The sequence below is a fragment of the Dasypus novemcinctus genome, chromosome 27 (assembly GCF_030445035.2).
Source record: "Dasypus novemcinctus isolate mDasNov1 chromosome 27, mDasNov1.1.hap2, whole genome shotgun sequence".
NCBI classification, from domain to species: domain Eukaryota; kingdom Metazoa; phylum Chordata; class Mammalia; order Cingulata; family Dasypodidae; genus Dasypus; species Dasypus novemcinctus.
The window spans coordinates 37,224,076-37,244,228 of record NC_080699.1 but is presented as its reverse complement, the minus strand read 5'-3'; positions in this window follow the sequence as shown (position 1 = coordinate 37,244,228).

Here is a 20,153-nt window from a genome sequence, read left to right as displayed (position 1 = left end):
GAATCAGGCCCCAGGCCCCAAGCCCCTATGTTTCACTTATACACCACCACTTTCCTTAAAACTCAGGTTTGGGGAGATTGGTTTGGATCTGGTTCAGATGCTCATCACTGGTGGTCTTGGAGGGGAACTTGGCTGGACTTCATGGCCATTTCCTCTCTCCACCACTGCAATCTATACTGTCTTTCTGTCTCCTTCCTCTGGCATAATTTCTTACCTCTGAAGCTGTGGTGCAAAGGCTACCTTTCCTGCCTCTAGGAGCCTTTCTATTTTGCCTCCAGTTCTTTTCATAATTATCAACATGAATTACAGTTGCTAAAATCTGCATGTTAGAGGTATATATAGTTTATGCATTTCAAGGAACTTTCCCAATTATTGTTGCCTTTCATCTTCACAACTGCCCTGGGTGGGTGAGAAAGCCAGTTATCATCAACCCCATTTCATGGGCAAGAAAGCTGAAGCCTGGCAATGCTAAAGCTCCCACTGGAGTCAAGTTAGCGAGAGAATTGGGACCTGCACTCAGCCTGCTTGACTCTCTCACAAATGCAACACTCCCAAGCCCTGGATTAAATTCACCCGCAAACCCTGCCCCAATTCATAAGGGTATTTGAGCAAAAGGCACAGAATACATCTTTATTTGAAGATGCAGAGAAAAGTGTGGGAGAATTTGGCAACAGGGCTATGGATACTTGTTAGATTCTCGACACCGTGATGTCTTCCTGCCAATGGCATTGTCCTATCGCAGAAATAAAAACATCAAAATCTTAAAATCTCTGGAGATAAAAGCTGAACCCCAGTGCCGTGCCCTTGCTTGACTTTATTTGAAAAAAGGTGCAAATGGTTAAATGGTGGGCAGCTAACAAAGCCCCGGCTTCCCATCCAGAAGGCTTCCCTAGAGACTGTTTCCCCAGCAGGACCCCACTCCTGTGGGATAACGTGTGGGGCTGCCCTTGCCTGCTCAAGGGCCACATTCCTTCAACCTGGCAGAGGTAGGCTGAGGCCACCTGGCTCCTTCAGGCTGTTTGGAAACCATCTCATAAAGGCAGAGGTGTAATTACTTACTCTGCTATTCACACCACATTAGCCATTCCCCTCCATTCTCCAAGCATTCTGCAGATATTAACCCTTCAGATCTGTAGGCAAAGCAAGGCTGTGATTGCAGGAAAGACTTATTAAACCAACGTTCCATTGAATGAGTCACCCTAGGACCCCCGATTTAAAATCTTGTACACTGAAGTGTGAAAGTCGCTTGCATTCAGGGCTTTGACAGCTTGGGGTCACCAATGAAAATGAATGAAAGACACCCAGCTCTGGACAGAGATTTCACTCATCACCTAAATATTAATTGTCTGCCTACTATGTGCCAGGCACATGTTTACCAAAGTTAGAATAGGGGTCAAGCTCATGAGGAAGACAGATGATTGCAGTTTCTTTTTATAATTTATTAGACATTTATTTGAGCCTTTAAAGTCATGGGAAGACCCAGAGAGTGTTTAGAAATCAGATTGATAAAAATAAATGCGGTCCTTGGGAGAAAGACGGTGTCTACAAATGAAATGAAAAATCTCAGCCCTGCTGCAATAAATAAATAAATAAATGACAATAAAGCATAAATAAATAAATAAAAGGAAGAAGAAACGAAAAAGCCCAATTCGCCCATATCAGTTGACACTTCCCATAATGCACTGCAAAGTCAATTTCCGTAGACATGCACAAAAGGGTTCTTTTCATTTGCCACGGTGGATTGCAGCACACTTTGCGTTTCATTCATGTAATTAAGCTAACGTGTTAAAACAATTACCTCTTACGGACAGGGACTGGGGTATAAGTCTTTCCTTTTCGTAAGTTTCCTTGGGCAGAGTGATCAAGACCATTGTTTGCAGAATGTGGGGCCGTTGTTTCGATTTGCCTTTCCCTTCAAAAGGCCAACACACCACCCCACGCCTGGGACCTCAATGTCTGCAATTCCATCCCACTGATATTACACAAGGTGAGAAGCGGTGTCACAGGCGTGTGTGCTGCCAGGTGTATGAGCTACAGGAGAGCTATTTGGCAAACAATCCGGGGTAGCGTGGGGAACGATCCTTTTATAAATGAATGCATGCTGTTGGTGGCTGGGACATAAAAGCATCTTGTGAGAGTAACGAATAAAAAAAAGCTGCCAAGTCAGGTTGAGGCGTTTTGACACTGGAGCTATGAATGCTACAACAATCTGTTACCATAGGAAGCATCCTCCGTTCGAGGTGTGTGTTTGTTATAAATCACTCCAGCTCCTTTCCTTTCACGTGCAGTTAATATATTTTCTTTCAGCAAATATTATTTTCTGTGCATTACCAGCTGTTAACATTTGTGTCGGTAGTTAGCATTTTTATTCAGCTAATATTTTCATTCAGTAACACTCACCAAGCGTCAGTTTTATTCATGTCATATTTGCCAGGAATATTTTCTTTTGTTAACATTGGTTTCTCCTGTTAAGATTTTTATTTGCTAGGTATTTTTATCCTGTAAGGACTGTCAGCTTCATTTAGCATTACATGAAATTCTGATCATTTACCGCAAAGTTCTCAGAGTTAGTGGGTATTTCCCAGTGGAAACATCTGTCTGGGCATCTTTAAAATGGAGCTATAGTGGGTTTCGAATTCTAATCCCTCACAAAGACATGTTGCAGTTCTAACAACCAATCCTGTGGCTATAAGCCCATTTGTAAATAGAATGAGTTTGTTTGTTTGTTTGTACTATTTGACAGAAATAAATTTATTATCCTAGATGACCTCTGAACCAATAAGGTAATAGAGAATATTGTAACAATCAGTTAATGATTCTTTTTTGTTTGTTTAATCATTATTATTATTATTATTAAAGAAGCTTTATAGTACACAAATTTTACACCAAAAATATAGGAGATTCCCATATACCTCACCCCTCTCTGACTCCCACACTTCCCCACATTAACAACATCTTTCATTACTGTGGTACATTTGTTCCAGTTGATGAACATATATTGAAGTACTGCTACTAACCATGGTCGATAGTTTACATTATGGTTTTCATTTTGCACTTCACAATTTTATAGGTTTTGATAAAATGTATAGTGGCTGTATCTGTCATTTCAATATCATGCAGGGCAATTCCAATGTCCCAAAAATGCCCCACGTTATACCCATTCTTCTCTCTCTCTCTCTTCTCAGAACATCTGCAATCACTGCCTTTATATCAATGTTACTAGCTCTTCCATTACTAGAAAAATTAAAAAGTCTACTTAAGTCCATAGTTGCATTCCCCCCTTGTGTTTATTCATTCCTCAATCTTGAGGCTTTGGGGATGGTGATGCCCACTTTGCTTCCAGTTGAAAGGGGGCTTACATCCCTTGGGGAAGATGAATGGAAATGTCTTGCTTGCAGCTGTACATACTCTCTGTTTTTTGGGGTGGGCATTGTCCATTATCATCCTTTTGTAATTGTCCTGCGTGAATCTGATGAATTGGAGGGTAGATGTTGGCTGCAACTCTGTTGAGATTCAGGACTCAAACAGCATGTGAACAGCTGAAAGACTTAACTCTGGAATGTATATTTAATCAGTATAGTGCTAATTACAGGTTCAAATAAAAGGGGCATAAAAACTATGTGTAGGAAAACTATAAATGAGTCCAACTCCAATATATTGGGGGGAGAGTTTATCATATATTCCAAAGTAAGGAATATACTGACAGGGTTCTGAATTTCTGGAGTTACCTGCCTTGCCTATTATGACTAGATGTCTTTAATGCTCTCAGGAGTCCATCCACCCTCAACTGAGACACTGTTTCCTGCAGAAGTCAGTGACATCCTCCTAAGATGTGCATAAGCATAACCTCTGGAGTGACCTCCTGACTCACTTTGAAATCTCTTAGCCATAAAAACTCATTTGTACTCAGTATTTCTCCCCTTCGGTCAAGGTCTTTTTCCAAGTCCATCACTAGTTAGCACTTAGTAATAATGCCTCAGTGTCAGAGAGGATAATCCCTGGGAGTCATGTCCCATGCCAGGGGGAAGGTAGTAAGTTTATATACTGAGTTTGGCTTAGAGAGAGGCCACATTAGAGTGACAAGGAGGCTTCAGGAGATAACTCTTAAGCAATACATAAGCTATGTACAACTCTTAGGCAATATATAAGTTTGAATTTCACGAGAATGAGGGTCATAAGTATCAGCATCAGTATCAAGGGCCTGGTGTATTGGTCTGGCCTCCTTTGCTAGGCACTGCCCATGTACTCCAGTGATTCTTGCTATTCTATTAGAGAATATAGCAGGACTCCCCAGGATGGAAATTCAATATTCTTTTGGTTATCATGTGGGTCTCCATCTCCACTCACCAAGACAAAACCCCAATACCACATGAACACATTCATATTCCACAGAGGCTTGCCCCAGGTGCATCACTCCCCACATATCCTTCCCTGCACAGTTGCGACTCTTCTGCAGTCCACAACCTCCCCCAAAACAAAGCCAAAACAAGTTAAAATAATAACAAATTAAAATTAAATACAATATATATATAAATTAAAAATTTTTTAAACAATGGATGTCTTTCATTCCTGTAAGATCTGTTAAATTTTATGTACAATGACAATTTCTTCTGTATATTCCCCCAGTGTACTATTTCCTTCACTTTATTTTCAAAGAAGCTTTAGGTAACAGAAAAGTCATATAGAAAATATAGGGGATTCCCATATACTCACCTCTTCTCCCCTCACATTTTCCCCTATTAATAGCATCTTACATTCGTATGGTATATTTGTTACAATTGATAAACAAATATTGAAACATTACCACTAACCATGGTCAATGGTTTACATTATGGTTCACATTCTGTATTGTATACTTTTAAAAGTTCTAACAAAATGCGCAGTGGCCTGTATCTGTCATTGCAAGAACATATAGTACAATTCCAATGCCCTAAAAATGTCCAGTGCTCCATACATTCTTCCCTTCCCCTCCCCTCAGAACCCATGGAAACCACTAGGTTGCAGTTTCTTAAGAATAAGGTTCATGGGAAGCGAACTTGGCCTGGTGGTTAGGGCATCTGTCTACCACATGGGAGGTCTGTGGTTCAAACCCTGGGCCTCCTTGACCCATGTGGAGCTAGCCCACATGCATTGCTGATGCGTGCAAGGAGTGTCCTGCCACACAGGGGTGTCCCCGTGTAGGGGAGCCCCATGTGCAAGGAGTGCACCCCGTAAGGAGAGCTGCCCAGCACAAAAGAAAGTTCAGCCTGCCCGGGAATGGCACCACACACACAGAGAGCTGACTCAACAAGATGACGCAACAAAAAGAAACACAGATTCCCATGCCGCTGACAACAACAGAAGTGGACAAAGAAGAACATGCAGCAAATGGACACAGAGAACAGACAACTTGGATGGGGGGGGGGAGGGGATAGAAATAAATAAATAAATCTTAAAAAAAAAAAAAAGATAAGGTTCATAGTTACATGCATTGATGTTGGGGGCTTGACATTTTTGTCCACCTTCTTTTATTGTCTATATTCTCAAGAGACCCTTGCCCCTCTATTTGAGAACCTAACAGGACCCCTGGATGAGAGTTAAATATTTTTTTGTTTATTCATTAGGTCTCCACCCAGTGAGATAACATTCTATGACAAGATGAACGTTTTCATATAAAACATGCCCTAGGTGCATCCTTTCCCACATAACTTCTGACGTCCAATGCCCTACTCTAATAACCCTTCCCTGCCATATTTGCTAAAAGAACATTCCCACCATTGTAGTTTTAACCACAGACCTACACATCCCCAGAGTTCACCTTTTTCTTCCTCCAGCCCTCCCCCCATTTCCATGGATAGTCCAACCCAAAATGCCCCCCACACTGCTCACCCTCATTCCAGCACCATTGAGGCCACTCATATTCCTGTACCACTATCGCCCCCACCCATTGCCAAACCATCCCTTTCCACATTATCATAAGTTTTGCCCATATTCAGCATCAGCTCACCACACTCTACTCCCTTTCTGATCCCGATAATCTATCTTCCAGACTCTAGCTCTGTGAGTCTGCTCAATTTGCTTAGTTCATATCAGTTAGGTCATGTAGTATTTGTCCTTCAGTGCCTGGTTTACTTCAGTCAACATAAGGTCTTCAAGTTTCACCCATTTTGTTCCATATGTCAATACTTCATTTTTTATTATAGCTGAGTAATACTCATTGTGTGTATGTACCACAATTTGCCTATCCATTCATCTGTTGATGGGCACTTGGGTTACCTTCAACTTTTGGCAATAGTGAATAATGCTGCTTTGAACAATGGTGTGAATACACCTGTCCATGTCCCTGCTTTCAATTCTTCTGGGTATACACTCAGCAGTGGGATTGCTGGATCATATAGACGTTCTCTAGTTAGCTTTCTGAGGAACCAGCAAACCATCCTCCACAATGGCTGCACCATTCCACATTCACTCTAGCAGTGAATGAGGGTTCCCTTTCCTCCACATCCTGTCCAAATTATAGTTCTGGCTTTTTAATAGCCAACAGTCTAATAGGTATAATATCATATCTCATTGTAGTTTTTGCATTTCCCTAATAGCTAGTGATGTTGAGCATCTTTTTCATGTGCTTTTTAGCCATTAGTATTTCCTCTTATGAAAAGTATCTATTCAAATCTCTTACCCATTTTTAAGTGATTTTTGTCTTTATTTTTGAGATGTAGGATTTCTTTATATATAATATATATTAGGTCCTTATTGGTTACCAAATATTTTCTCCCATTGAGTAGGCTGCCTTTTCATCTGTCTTGACAAACTCCTTTGAAGCACAAACATTTTAAATCTTTACAAGGTTCTATTTATCTATTTTTTTTTCTTTCATTGCTTGCACTTTGAATGTAACATTTATGAAACCATTCCCTTTTTCAGGATCACATAGATGCTTTCCTACACTATCTTCTAGAAGTTTTATAGTCTTGGCTCTTATATTTAGATCTTTGATCCATCTTGAGTTAATTTTTGTATAGGGCATGAGATTGTGATCCTCTCTCATTCTTTCGGTTATGGATATCCAGTTCTTTAAGCACCATTTGTGGAAGAGGCCATTCTCTCCTCTTAAGTGAGCTTCATGGCCTTATTGAATAGCATTTGACTGTTTTATATCTTTTTCTTGCTAAATGCACAAGAAAGTACTTCTAACACAGTGTAAATAAGAGCTGTGACAGTGGTTATCCTTGCCTTGTTCCAGATTTTAGAAGGAAAGGCTTTAGTATTTCACCATTGAATATGATGTTAGCTGTGGGTTTTTCATATATACCCTTTATCATATTCAGGAAGTTTCCTTCTATTCCTAACTTTTGAAATGTTTTTCAAGAAAAAATACTGTATCTTGTCAATGCTTTTTTTCTGTATCGATAGAGATCATCATATAATTTTTTTCCTTCAATCTGTTAATGTGATGTATTACATTGATTTTTTAATTATCTTTTTTTTAGAGATACATTAATCACACAAAATGTTGCATTGAACAATATAAGAGGTTCCCATATACCTCATTCTCCAAACCCCCCCATTCCTCCCACATCAAACAACTTCTTTCCTTAGTATGGTACATTCATTGCATTTGATGGATACATTTTGGAGCACTGCTACACATCTTGGATTATAGTTTATGTTGTACTTCACATTCTCTCCCAGTCCATTCAGTGGGTTATGGCAGGATATATAATGTCCTGCATCTGTCCCCACAATATCATTCAGGACAACTTCATCCTGAAAATGCTCGCATATCACACCTCTTTTTCACTCCTCCTGCCTTCAGCAACTCCCACAGCCACTGTCTCAACATCAATGATATAATTTCTTCCATTGCTAGAGTCTCAATAATTCTGTAGTAGAATACCAGTAAATCCACTCTAATTCTTATTTTATTCCCCCATCCTGAGGACCCTGGGATGGCAATGCCCACTCCACCTCTAAATTGAGAGGGGCCTTAGGATTGATTTTCTTATGTTAAACCATCCTTGCATACCATGGATGAAACCCACTTGATCATGGTGTATAATTCATTTGATAAGTTGTTTAATACAATTAAAAGTATTTTCTTAGGATTTTTGCATCCAAGTTCATTAGAATAATTCATCTGTAGTTTTCTTTTCTTGTGGTGTCTTTATGTGGCTTTGGAATTAGGATGATGTTGACATCATAGAATGAGTTGGTCAATGTTCCTTCCACTTCTATTTCTTAGAAGAGTTTAAACAGGATTGGTATGTTAGGTTCTTTCCAGAATGATTGGTAGAATTCAGCTGTTCAGCTTTCTGGTCCTGGGCTTTTCTTAGTTGGAAGTTTTTTGATGACAAATTCAATCTTACTACTTTTGATTGGTCTGTTGAGTTCATCAGTTTCTTCTTTCATACATATAGGTCACTTGTGTTTTGCTAGACATTTGACAATTTCATCTAAGTTATCCATCTTGCTGACTTATAGTTTTTCAAAGTATCCTTTTATATTAATCTTTATTTCTGTAGGATCAGTGGTGATAAACCCTCCCTCATTTTTTATTTTATGTATTTGCATCTTCTCTCTTTTTTCTTTGTTAGTCTAGCTAAGTGTTTGTCAACTTTATTAATCTTCTCAAAGAATCAGATTTTGTTTGTGTTCATTTTTTCTAGTGTTTTTTTTTCTCAATTTCATTTAGTTCTGCTCTAATCTTTGTTATTTCCTTCTTTCTGTTTGCCTTGGGATTAGTTTGTTTTCCTTTTTGTAATTCTTCCAGCTGTGTAGTTAGGACTTCAATTTTAGCTTTTTTTTCTTCTTTAATATAGGCATTTTTGGTTTTAAATTTCCCTCTCAGTACTGCTTTTGCTGTGTCCTATACGTTTTGATATATTTTGTATTCATTTTCATTTGTTTCAAGGTAGTTACTGCTTTCTTTTGCAATTTCCTCTTGACCCCCTGATTGTCTAAGATTGTGTTGCTTAATTTCCATATCTTTGTGCCTTTTCTGGTTCTCTGTGCCTTACTAATTTCCAACTTCATTCCATTGTGGTCAGAGGAATTACTTTGTATCATTTCAATCTTTCTGAATTGGTTGAGAGTTGTTCTGTGACTTATGTCCTGGAGAATGATCCATGTGCAGTCAAGAATAATGTATATCCTACTGTATTTAGGTGTAATATTCTGTATATGTCTATTAGGTCTAGATCCTTCAGTGTATTATTCAAGGTCTCTGTTTCTTTATTGAGCCTCTGATGATATGTTCTATCTAATAGTCACAATGGTTTATTGCAGTCCTCCTCTATAATGGTAGAGGCATCTATTTCACTACTTCATTTTTCTAGTGTTTGCTTCACATAATATGGTACACCATAGTAAGGTGCATAAATGTTTATGATTTTTCTTTCTTCTGATGGATGACCCCTTTTATCAACATATAGTATCTATCTTTGTCTCTTACAATAGTTTTCCATTTAAAGTCTATTTTGTCTAATGTTAATCACTACTCCTGTCTTTTTGTGGTTATTGTTTGCATGTAAAATCATTTTTCCAACCATTCCTTGGCAACGGTCTTGTGTCCCTGAGTCTAAGATGAGGTTCTTGTAGACAGCATAAAGATGGATCATATTTCCCTATCCATTCTGCCAATCTCTGTCTTTTAGTTGGACAGTTTAATCCATTAATATTCAATGTTATTACTGTCAAGGCAGTACTTACACTAGCCATTTTTTATTTAGGTTTATATATGCCATATTTTGCTTTTATTTCTGTTTTTATCTTTTTAGTTATTCTTACTAATAATCTTCCTTTCCACACTCTCCTCCAACCCCCTTTTCCTGTTTTTTTTCCCTTTCAATCTGTAGAACTTCCTTTAGTATTTTGTGGAGGTTTCTTGTTCACAAGCTCTCTTAATTTCTGTTTATCTGTATTTATTTTGACTGCTCCCTCATTTTTGAAAGTTAGCTTTCATGGATACAGAATTCTTGGCTAACAAGTTTTTTTTTTTTTTCTCTTAGCACCTTAACTACGTCATACCACTGCCTTTTTACCTCCATGGTTTCAGATAAGAAATCAGTGCTTAATAATATTGAGCTTCCCTTGTGTGTGATGGATCTCTTTTCTCCTGCTGCTTTCAGTATTCTCTCTTCATCTTGACTGTTTGACAGCTGGATAAATATATGTCTCAGGGTAGCTCTGTTAGGATTTACACTGTTTGGAGTGTGGTGTGCTTAATGGATATGTACATTCATGTTCCTCAAAAGGGTCAGGAAATTTTCAGCCATTAGATTCTCCAACACCCCTTCTGCTCCTTTTCCCTTCTCTTCTCCCCTCTAGGATGCCTATAATGCATATGCTTATGCATTTTGTGTTGTCATTCAATTCCTGAGTCCCTGATGATTTTTTTCTGTCTTTTTATCTGTCTGTTCTAGTATCTGTCCCATTTTAGATGTACTCTCTTTGACATCACTAATTCTTTACTTTGCCTGTTCAAGTCTGCTGTTATGTGCTTCCAACATATTTTTTATTTCTTGCAACATGTCATTCATCACTATCAGATCCATTATCTTTTTATATGCATTTACAATTTCTTAAGTATGTTCCCCAGTGTCTTCTTAATATCCTTTATCTATTCCTTCACTTCATTAAGCTGATTCATTATATTTGTTTGGACATCCTTGATTAGTTGTTCCATGTTCTGCATCTCCTCCTATTTTTTTAGTTTGTTCATTAGACTGGGCCATGTCTTCCTGTTTCTCAGTATGGCTTGTAATTTTTTGTTGGTATCTAGGCATCTGTTTATCTTGACGGGTTTATTCGAATGGTTGGCTTCTCTTCCTATTCTAGGGACTTATTTTGTTTCGTTTTGTGTTATGTTTCCCTTTGACACTTTTTTCCACCTATTCTATATCCTTTTAGTTATCCATATTCCCTGGAAGAAATATTAAGACCATAGAAAAAGAGAAGAGAAAAAAAATAGTAATAATAAAAAAGATAGAAAAGAAACTATAAAAAGCCAGGAAAAAATAAGTATTTTAAGAATGAAAAATCATAAAAAATACAAAGGAATAACAATAAAAAAGGTGTAATAACAAAAATGAAACAAGTAAAAATAGAATAAAATAAAAAGACTGGAAAGATGAGAAGAGGAGAAGAAGAAGACCAAATAAGAGAAGGAGGAATGAAAGAAAAGCAATGGAAGTGGGGAAATTGAAAGAAAGAAAAGAGAGAAACAGAAAAAAAGAAAGAAAGAAAAAAACAGAAAACAACCAAGGAAAAATAGGCTTCCCTCTTAGGCCCCTAGGAACCATCTCAGGCCATCAGTGCCTATCAATTACCCTGCAGCTTGCCCTTCGGGGTACGGTAACTACTTTTAGTGAAAAAGCAAAAAATATATAAAATATATAAAATAATAGATGGAAAACCCTAAAACAAAAAGATCTCAGGCTATAAATTTCCTGTTGCAAGGTGTTGATTGGGTGCCTGAAAACCCAGTAGATCACTCTCTGGATCTCTTCTCTTAGGCAGTGCCAGGAATTGAACTAGGGACCCAGAATATATGAGGCAGGCATTCCTCCACTGAGCTATACCCACTCCAGAGTAGAGAGGCTTCTGAAATCTTACCTGCTCTCCCCAGCCTCTTTTCCCTCAGACGAGTAGGGCCTCTAATGGTTTGACAGCACTCTCCTGGCTTCCTTTTCTCCCCAGCTGGTTAGGCACCTGTCCACCTAAACCATCACTGACCTAGTTCCTCTCTCTCTCAGGAGGGTTGAGTGTGACAGACTGCCCAATCTGATCTCTGTTCCCTCTCCCTGGGACTGCTTCAGTGCTGGTCAGGCTCATTTTTGAGATTCAAAGGGGGCCCAGCTGGCCAAACTTACTGAAGAGAAACCACTCTCCACCCTCTGCCAGAACATTTTTCCTCCCATAAAGAAGGACCTTCTTTTCCCACTCAGTTGGCTCAAGTGAACCAGAGGTTTTATGGGGGCTATTTGCCTTGAGGGTGGAGTATATGTGCCATTCCCAGCCACCAAAGTCATGAGAGAAGTGGTCCTCAAACTTTCCGCTGGGACACCCCAGAGTTTAGATTCAGTATGTCTGGGCGCGGTCTAGAAATGTGTATTTCTATCGAGGTGTTGGTGCTTTTGCTGGTCTGGGGACTCCACATGAGAACCACTAACTTGGGGCATAAGAGAATAGCCTGGCAGGGATGCACAGCTCCTGAAAGAGATTTCCCTTCTCCCTTCACTTTCCCTCTTGTTTTCTCTGTTCTTTTCTTCAAGAACCTTTTGTCTTTTCTGTGCCCCTACTTTCTAAAGGTAGAATCCCACAAGAGTTGACACTGAAGTTCATGCTGGACAAGGTAAGGAGGGCGATGGAAGTAATGAAGTGGGAAGTGTAGGCAAGATGCAGGCAAAATATTTGCAACAACCTGTAGGTAGACAAAAATATTTCCAGCGACTTCGATACCCTCTACAAGTCCTGTGGCATCTTTTTTATGTAAAAGTATGTGTCCTCATGTAGATCTATAACCAAGTAACAAAGTTTGTTCTTTGCCCCCTATGACTAATGTGCTTCTCCATGTTATTACATGAAGGAAGAAAATGTTCAGTGCAGCTGCTGGCCCTACCCCTGATGTCATCTGGACTATTGCAACTGTCCAGGTTTCTTCCATCCAGGTCCTTCTTTAAGACGTTTTATCATCCTGCTGTGGCTGAATGACATTTTATGAACGCTGATACCCAGGAAATTAACTTAGATGACCCCACATATTTATCGAGAGGCTTTGGCAACCCAACTGGGTTTCCCGAGGCCAAACCTTTGAAGTCCTCTTCAAAATACTTTATGCTATCAAAGTGTTCATATTCAGTCCAAATTGGCGGTTTGTGTTTCCCACACCTGCCTTTTGGAGCTTGGTCTTGGGACTACTTGAGTGAGCAGTCGTTCCCATAGCCAAGTAGGATCCTGTCAAACCTATCCACAGGAAACCAAGTAGTGCCATATGGCAACAGGGATGGGTGATCATCCTCTGGGTGTGAGGTCTGGGAGAGGCCTCGTGCTGAGTCCAGTGACTAAAAAAGGGAGGGCACAGGGCTGGTGGCTGGCTGCCTTTCTAAAGAATACATTCTGGCACTATGACAAGTACAATTGCAGAGCTGACCCTGGGCTAGAGGTGACATTAGAAAGCTGCCAGCCTCAATTAAATTCTGGCAGACTTGGCTAAGATTTTTACTCGACAAGAGAAATGCCATCTCTTCCTCAGCAGAGTCCACCACCTCCAAGTGCCTTCCAAACCCCAGCAACAGACACCATTGTTAATCTGCAGAGATCTAACTAAAATGGGTTCCCCAAGTCAGACCCTGGGGTGCTGTTATACTATTTTACTCTCAATCATTTTTTTTCCCCAGAAAGAGGTTGTTGATTGTCCACCTGGCAGAAAGAAGCTCATGTCATCTCATTGGTAGCCCTGTTTCTATTGTCCTGGGAGGCTTACTAGGGTTTAATTATACCAGTGTGATTCTTCAGACACAGCTTCCCTGGGGATTTTTCCTTGTGTTCTATTTTGCATTTCTCACTTGCTTGACATTGCTCAGCTGTCAAAATGATTTCCTTGAGACTTGGGAAATCCGGATATGAAACCTCTAGGTATGTGAATTCTGTTTGTCGGAGAAGAGCATCTCTACTGGAGGTACCAGGAAATCTGGATTCCAGCAAGAACTTGGGAGGGAGGAAGGTTGGCAAAATGGTTCTGCAAACAGTAGCATGACAAGCTGATGAGAATTTGCTTCTCTTCAAACTGACAAATGTCCCCAGATTTCATAGAGTTTATTGGGGGGAAAAGTGGGGAGCAAAAAGGTGTGCCTGAAATGAGAGACTTCTCTCATCTACCATTCCTGGGGAAGGTGGTCATTTAGGTTGATATTTCAGTGATCTAATTCTCCCTATTCTGTGAGGATAAAGGCTTTTGTTATGATGTATTGGGAAAAACACATTTCTATACACATGCTTCAGCATTATTTAATTCTCAGTTCTGATTCCAGCTACAACCCTTAAAGGTTGTGTGATCTCAAGAAAATTATAGAAACTCATTGCACCTTACTTTCCTTATCTGTAAAATGCAAGAGGAAATAATATCTAATACCATAGTCCTTAGGGAGTACATGGGGCCACAATGGTAAAATGACTATACAATACCTGCAAGAAACTGAAACACCATTGTTTACCTCCTCTCCACCCTCTGCCTCTTCATTCATAGGCAAGGAATTCACCCTCAAGATATATACTTCCCACCCCACTGGTTTTCCTCTCTAAGAGGATGGATAACCTCTGTCCACATCTGTTAGGAATGCATTTGTGTGCAAATAACAAAACCCTGACCTAAGCAGATAGGATTCAATTTTCTCACATACTGGCCTGGATTAGGGTTTTGTTGATATTTGATCGATACTTCCCTAGGTCAGAGCTGATGGCTCCATTATTCCCCCAATCTTTCTCTCATGGAAAAATGTTGCCCTTGTATCTTCAAATACCAAACAACATGAAAGCAGAGGGACAACAGCCATGACTTTCCTTAATCAGGAGAACTAAAAGCCTTCCCAGAATCCCAGAAGACTCTAACTTCTATTTCATAAGTCAGAACTATGTTTCAGGACTATGCCACCTCTAGCTGCAAGGGAAGCTAGGAAATTCTGTTATGATTTCCCTGACCCTGTATTGGAGGAGGGAGGGAGAAAAGAAATGGGAGGTGCAGTGTCAACCCATAATCAGTGGCTGCCACCATGTTCAACAGAAATGAACGTCTCATTTTTTTTCTGGTATCTCCATTTAGTATAGATAAATACATAGCCACAAGTACAGGAGACAGGGCAGCTTCCTGGAATCCAGCTGCAGTGAACACAGTTATTGATCATGAAAGAAGCAACCACTACCAAGAATTCACATGATGTTTAATAATGTTACGGAAATTGCCATCTTCCAAGGATTTCCCTCCCATGAGAGTGTCCTTTCAATAATAATAGCCAATATCATTATGTTCTGCCTAGACGCAGGGTACTGTACTTCATGCTTTATGTATATTATTTTAATTCCTCCCAGAAGGAATTTAAAACATAGTCTTGCAGAATTGGAGGCTGAAAGAGAACCCAGGGAACATATTAAAAAGATGAGAAGCACATATTGAAGTAAACAAATCTTCTAAATAATTATGTGTTAAGGAGTGGGAGTTAAGAGCATTGAATTTGTAGTGAGATTGACTTGAGTTATCATTTCAATTCTGCCTTGTAGTTCCATGAGCAAAGATCTTATACCTTATCTTCTCTGAACACCTATTTCTTCATTACTGAATGGGAATACTAACCATACCTATGTCAGAGTTGTCTACAAGCATGAAATAAGCAAATGTATTTTGTGTCAAACACTGCTGTATATACAATGTGTGTGCACACACACACACACAAACTCACAAAACATACTATGAAGAACTCTTATTAGCCCCATTTTACAAGTGAGAAAACAACATTGTGAAGGTTTTAATGTCCCAAGGAATCAGCCTCCAGTTTGCTAATACTTTGCAAACCTGTAATATACTGATGCATTAATATCGAGTCTTTACAAAGGTTGCACGTAAATCCATTGCCCTACACAGCACCCTACAGGTATTATTAACATCCTCTTTCACAGAGTTGTCATTTTTTATTTTCTTCAAGCAACCTTTTTGGTAAATACCTTTAGACTGGTGGTTTTCAACCAGGAATGACTTTTGCACCCCCTCCCCCAATGGGGGACATTTGGAAATATCTGGAAATATTTTGTGTTGTCACACAGGGAAGATGGGATGCTACTGGCATCTAATGGTGCCAGGGATGCTTCTAAATATCCTACAATGCACATGACAGCAGCACGACAGAGAAAAATCTGGCTCGAAATGTTGATAGGGTAGAGGATAAGAAACCCTACTACGAATTAAGAACTCTTGGCAGATTGTGAACAGGAAATAGCTTAAGGAAGTAATCACTAAAAGAATACTGTGCTAATCAAAGAATGTTGTTAATGGGGAAAAGCGTGGAAGGGGAGGGAGTAGGATATACACGTATCCCCAGTGTTTTTGATGCATCATTTATATAATCTAAAGCTTCTTTAAAAATAAAATTTTAAAAAATCAGGGCAAAAAAAGAAGACCATGTGGAATGATCGGGAAGAAGCAGACTCCAGACAGAGGCTTTTCTCTTGGTTAGGGCTGAAGGTGTAGCTAGTAAGAACTGGAAATTGATATCCAAGCCCCACTGTGAAGCTCACCCTTTATGATATAGGCTTATTCTTAAATTAAATATATTGTTCTCAGGCTGAGCTGTAGATCCATACAATCTTACAGATGCTTTTTCTGTAAAGTCCTTGGTTAAAGAACCCCTGAGGGGTAGTTTTCAAAAGGTAAAGCTCTGAAATGGGTTGCCACTACCAATTAGAGTCAAGATGTTGGTGCCCAGACAGGGCAAATAAAGCAAATAGCTCTGTTTATAGAACCCACTAAACCACAGGTTTTTCAGTCTGAGTTTTCTCCATGCACGTAGGACTCAGAGTGGTCCCAGCAAAATCCTCCATGGGCTCTTGGGGTGTCTGTGGGGGAATACCCTGGAAGCTATTTTGGAGGGTCACATCTGGATCCTTCCTCCTGCCCTGCCTAGCCCTGAATTCTAATATCAGGCCAAATCTTAACAACAGCCACAATAATAACACATGTCCACATGTATGGAAGCTTTTTCCATACTGGACACTGTGATAAAGTACCTGGACCTGAAAGAGCTCCTCTAATCTTCACAACAAACCTACAGCATAAGTACTCTCTTTACCCTTGTTTTATATAGGGGGAATCTGAAGCAGAGAGGTTAGATAACTTGCCCAAGATCATGTAAGACACAAATAATGGAACCCAGACATGAACTTAAGCAATAAGAATCCATGGATTCTGGATACTGTCCTTAGACAGGACTCCATACTGCCTCCACCTGGGCCAATGCACAGATTACTTCCCTGGACCACACAGCGCTGGGTGCAGTATAGAAAATTGTGTCCATTATCCAAGTGGAATCGAAGCACCCTCTCGATACAGAGGTGGAGTGGACCTAACCATCCCAGGGTCCACAGAATGGAGAAATAGAGTATAGATTAGAGTGGACTTACTGATACTCTATTCTAGAACTAATGTGATTAGTAATGGAAGTAAAAGTAGCACTGAGATGGAGAAAGTGGCCATGGTAGCTGCTGAGGGTGGGAATGGGAAGAAGAGATGTGATGTGGGGGCATTTTCAGGACTTGGAGGTGTCCTGGGTGGTACAGTTACTGGACACTGTATGTCCTCCCATGGCCCACTGGGTGGACTGGGGGAGAGTGTAAACTGTAATGTGGACCATTGACTATGTGGTGAAGCAGTGCTCAGAGATGTATTCACCAAGTGCAATGAATGTCCCATGATGATGGAGGAGGTTGTGGTTATGGGAAGAGTGGGGTGAGGGGGGTGGGGGAGTATATGGGGACCTACCTCATATTTTTTTAATGTAACATTAAAAATATATTAATTAATTAATCAAATAAAGAAAATTGTGAAATACTTGCTCCTTTGTCTGCCAATTCAAAAAGCGTTCAAGGATGGAAACTACAGCATCCCTGGGGACTATTGTCTGTCTCACAGTGGGGCACCACGTGATTAAATATGAACCCTCAAAACTTCATTTCCCTCCGTAAACAATCAAAGAGTCTATTGGACCCTAGCCAAAACTCTAACATTTTAACATGGTCCACCTGTAGTAGAAATGGATTCTACAAGTTCACTTCCTACTGTGCACACAAAATTCTTTTTCTAGTACAAATTGCCTCTTTATTGCTTCAGAGGGCATACCTAGTTCAATTGCAGGCAAGCCTTGTGAAACAATCTCCACATACTGATTTCCGTACCTTTCATGTAGAACAAGTCTCTTCTCATGTCAATATCCCCACCTCCTTGATCACTGAAGAGGCCCTTCTCTGATTGTACTCAGTTCTGTTTCAAATAATGCCTGAAGACCCAGAGGAGATATGGTGCTCTCAGGCAGTGAGCATCCTACAAATCAGATGCTCTGTTTAATCAAATTTATCCTCTTCAGGAGATTTTTACTAACACCTGGCATAGGGAGGCCTGGAGACAGAAGCAGTTGGAGGAATTTCATGCACTCCTAAATCTATTTCTCTAATAACTAAATAGAAGAAAGAGGTGGAAGGATTGCCCATAAGAAGGAGCTTTATGATCAGCTCTACATACATGATGTAACATAAGAGTCACAACAATTCCAGAAAATGGGTGCTATTAAATTCACTTGACAGAAAAAGAAATGGAGCTTAAGAAAGATAAGGTAAGGGAGCCAAGGGTACCTGGCTAGGGTTGGTCCTGCTCTTTCTGCTCTGCCTCATTGACTCAGTCATGCCTATTGAAGACCAGGGGGTGGAGGGAGACTCTTTCTATTTCTGCCCTATGTTAATCAATACCCAGAGTGATCAGAGGGGATTGCGTCCCATTTGGACCATCAAGAGCCTGGGTTGTCCTCAGGGTCTCACCCTCCTCAGCCTGTTCATTAGAGGATCACACATATTTGGACTCCTTGAGCAGGCTGTTACTTAGCCCAGAATCTCTTAAGACACCATAGTCAAGCTTTCCATGATTTGGTAAACTTGCAAAGATGGGGCAGCTGCCTACCACCCAGAGGAATAGAAGAGGATCCTGAGAGGGGATGGAGATTGGGGAGTTAGCTGTTGATAGCAAAGCATTTGCAAGCAATCGCTACTGTCATCATTATCACCACATTTGGGATGTGACCATTTCACTATGACTGCTCTCAAGCAGAAGTCCCTTCTCCTTTTGGCGTATTTATTAGCTATCACTTCATCTATGTGCCAGAAACATTCTCAAAGCTTGACATACATTAATTCATTTAAACCTCAAACAACCCTACAGCATGGATATCATTCCCGTACTATCCCTAATATTCCTGTTTCTATTTCACAAAGGAGGAACCTGGGATACAGAGATGTTAAGTAATTTGACTGAGATCACCCAAGAACATGGCAGAGCTGGGATGTGAACCAGGTGATCTGGCTCCAGAGTCTGTGCTCCTAATCACCTTGGAAAGTTTCCTACAGCATGCAGTTCAGGAAGGATGGAGGTAGTGGTTGCAGTTCTTCATGGGTACCATTATCGGGACTGAGGGCTGAGAAAGGGAGAGGCTGAAACTTGGGAAAGGACATGGACATCTGTGCTTAGCTCTAGTGCCAACAATTGAGACTGTACCTTGTTTCTCAAACAGAAGCACCCTCAGCCTACACCACGCCTTACACTGTGTCCAGTTTTCCTTGGAGATTTTGGGCTTTGGGGCACTATATCTGATATCGTATTCTCCCTCATTCCCCCTGTCCCTGTGATTCTGATATCTCACCTTGCTTTATATCCCCACCCTTTTCTAAGGATCAAGGTCCTTCCCCTAAATCATAAGCCAGAAGCGGGAGAGGTGCAGTTGGGAGGGCCTGATAAGATTTTTGTGTCTTTTGACTTCTGCATGCTGCCCATTCCAGGATGTCCTCATTGCCTGTCAAGGCACAGTGTTACTCAGTCCCCAGCATTCTTAGTGCTCCAGTTCTTTGCTGAGCTTGTTACCTGTGACCTGGGCCAGAAGAAAGCTATACTCCAGCCTTATGGTCAAACTATAGACTTTGGTTAGTAACGATGCTTCAATATTGGTTCATCAATGACAAAAAATGTACTATGCCAATGTAAGATAATAGGGATGGAGTCATAGGAGAATCCTCCTTACTTTTGATGTAACTTTTCTGTCATCTAAAACTTCTCTAAAAATAAAGTTTATTATTACCAAAACAATCCATGCTTGTATGAGAGATATTGGCACTCTTGGGAGGTTTTGAAGAAGACTTAGCTTCTACTGGGGGTAAAGGATATTCTGCTAACCTTTTGGCCTGAACCTTTCGGTCTCTGTCAGTATCTACTTTTACTGGTATGCCCCTAGCTTTCCTGTGCATGAAGAATGCTTCCAGCTTTAGAGATGGCTTTATTTTTAGAGCCTGGAAGGTCCAGGATTGGGCACAGAAGGCAGGAAGAAGAGAGCCTGCTGTTAAACAGACCTTAGACTTATGAGGAAGTAATTAAT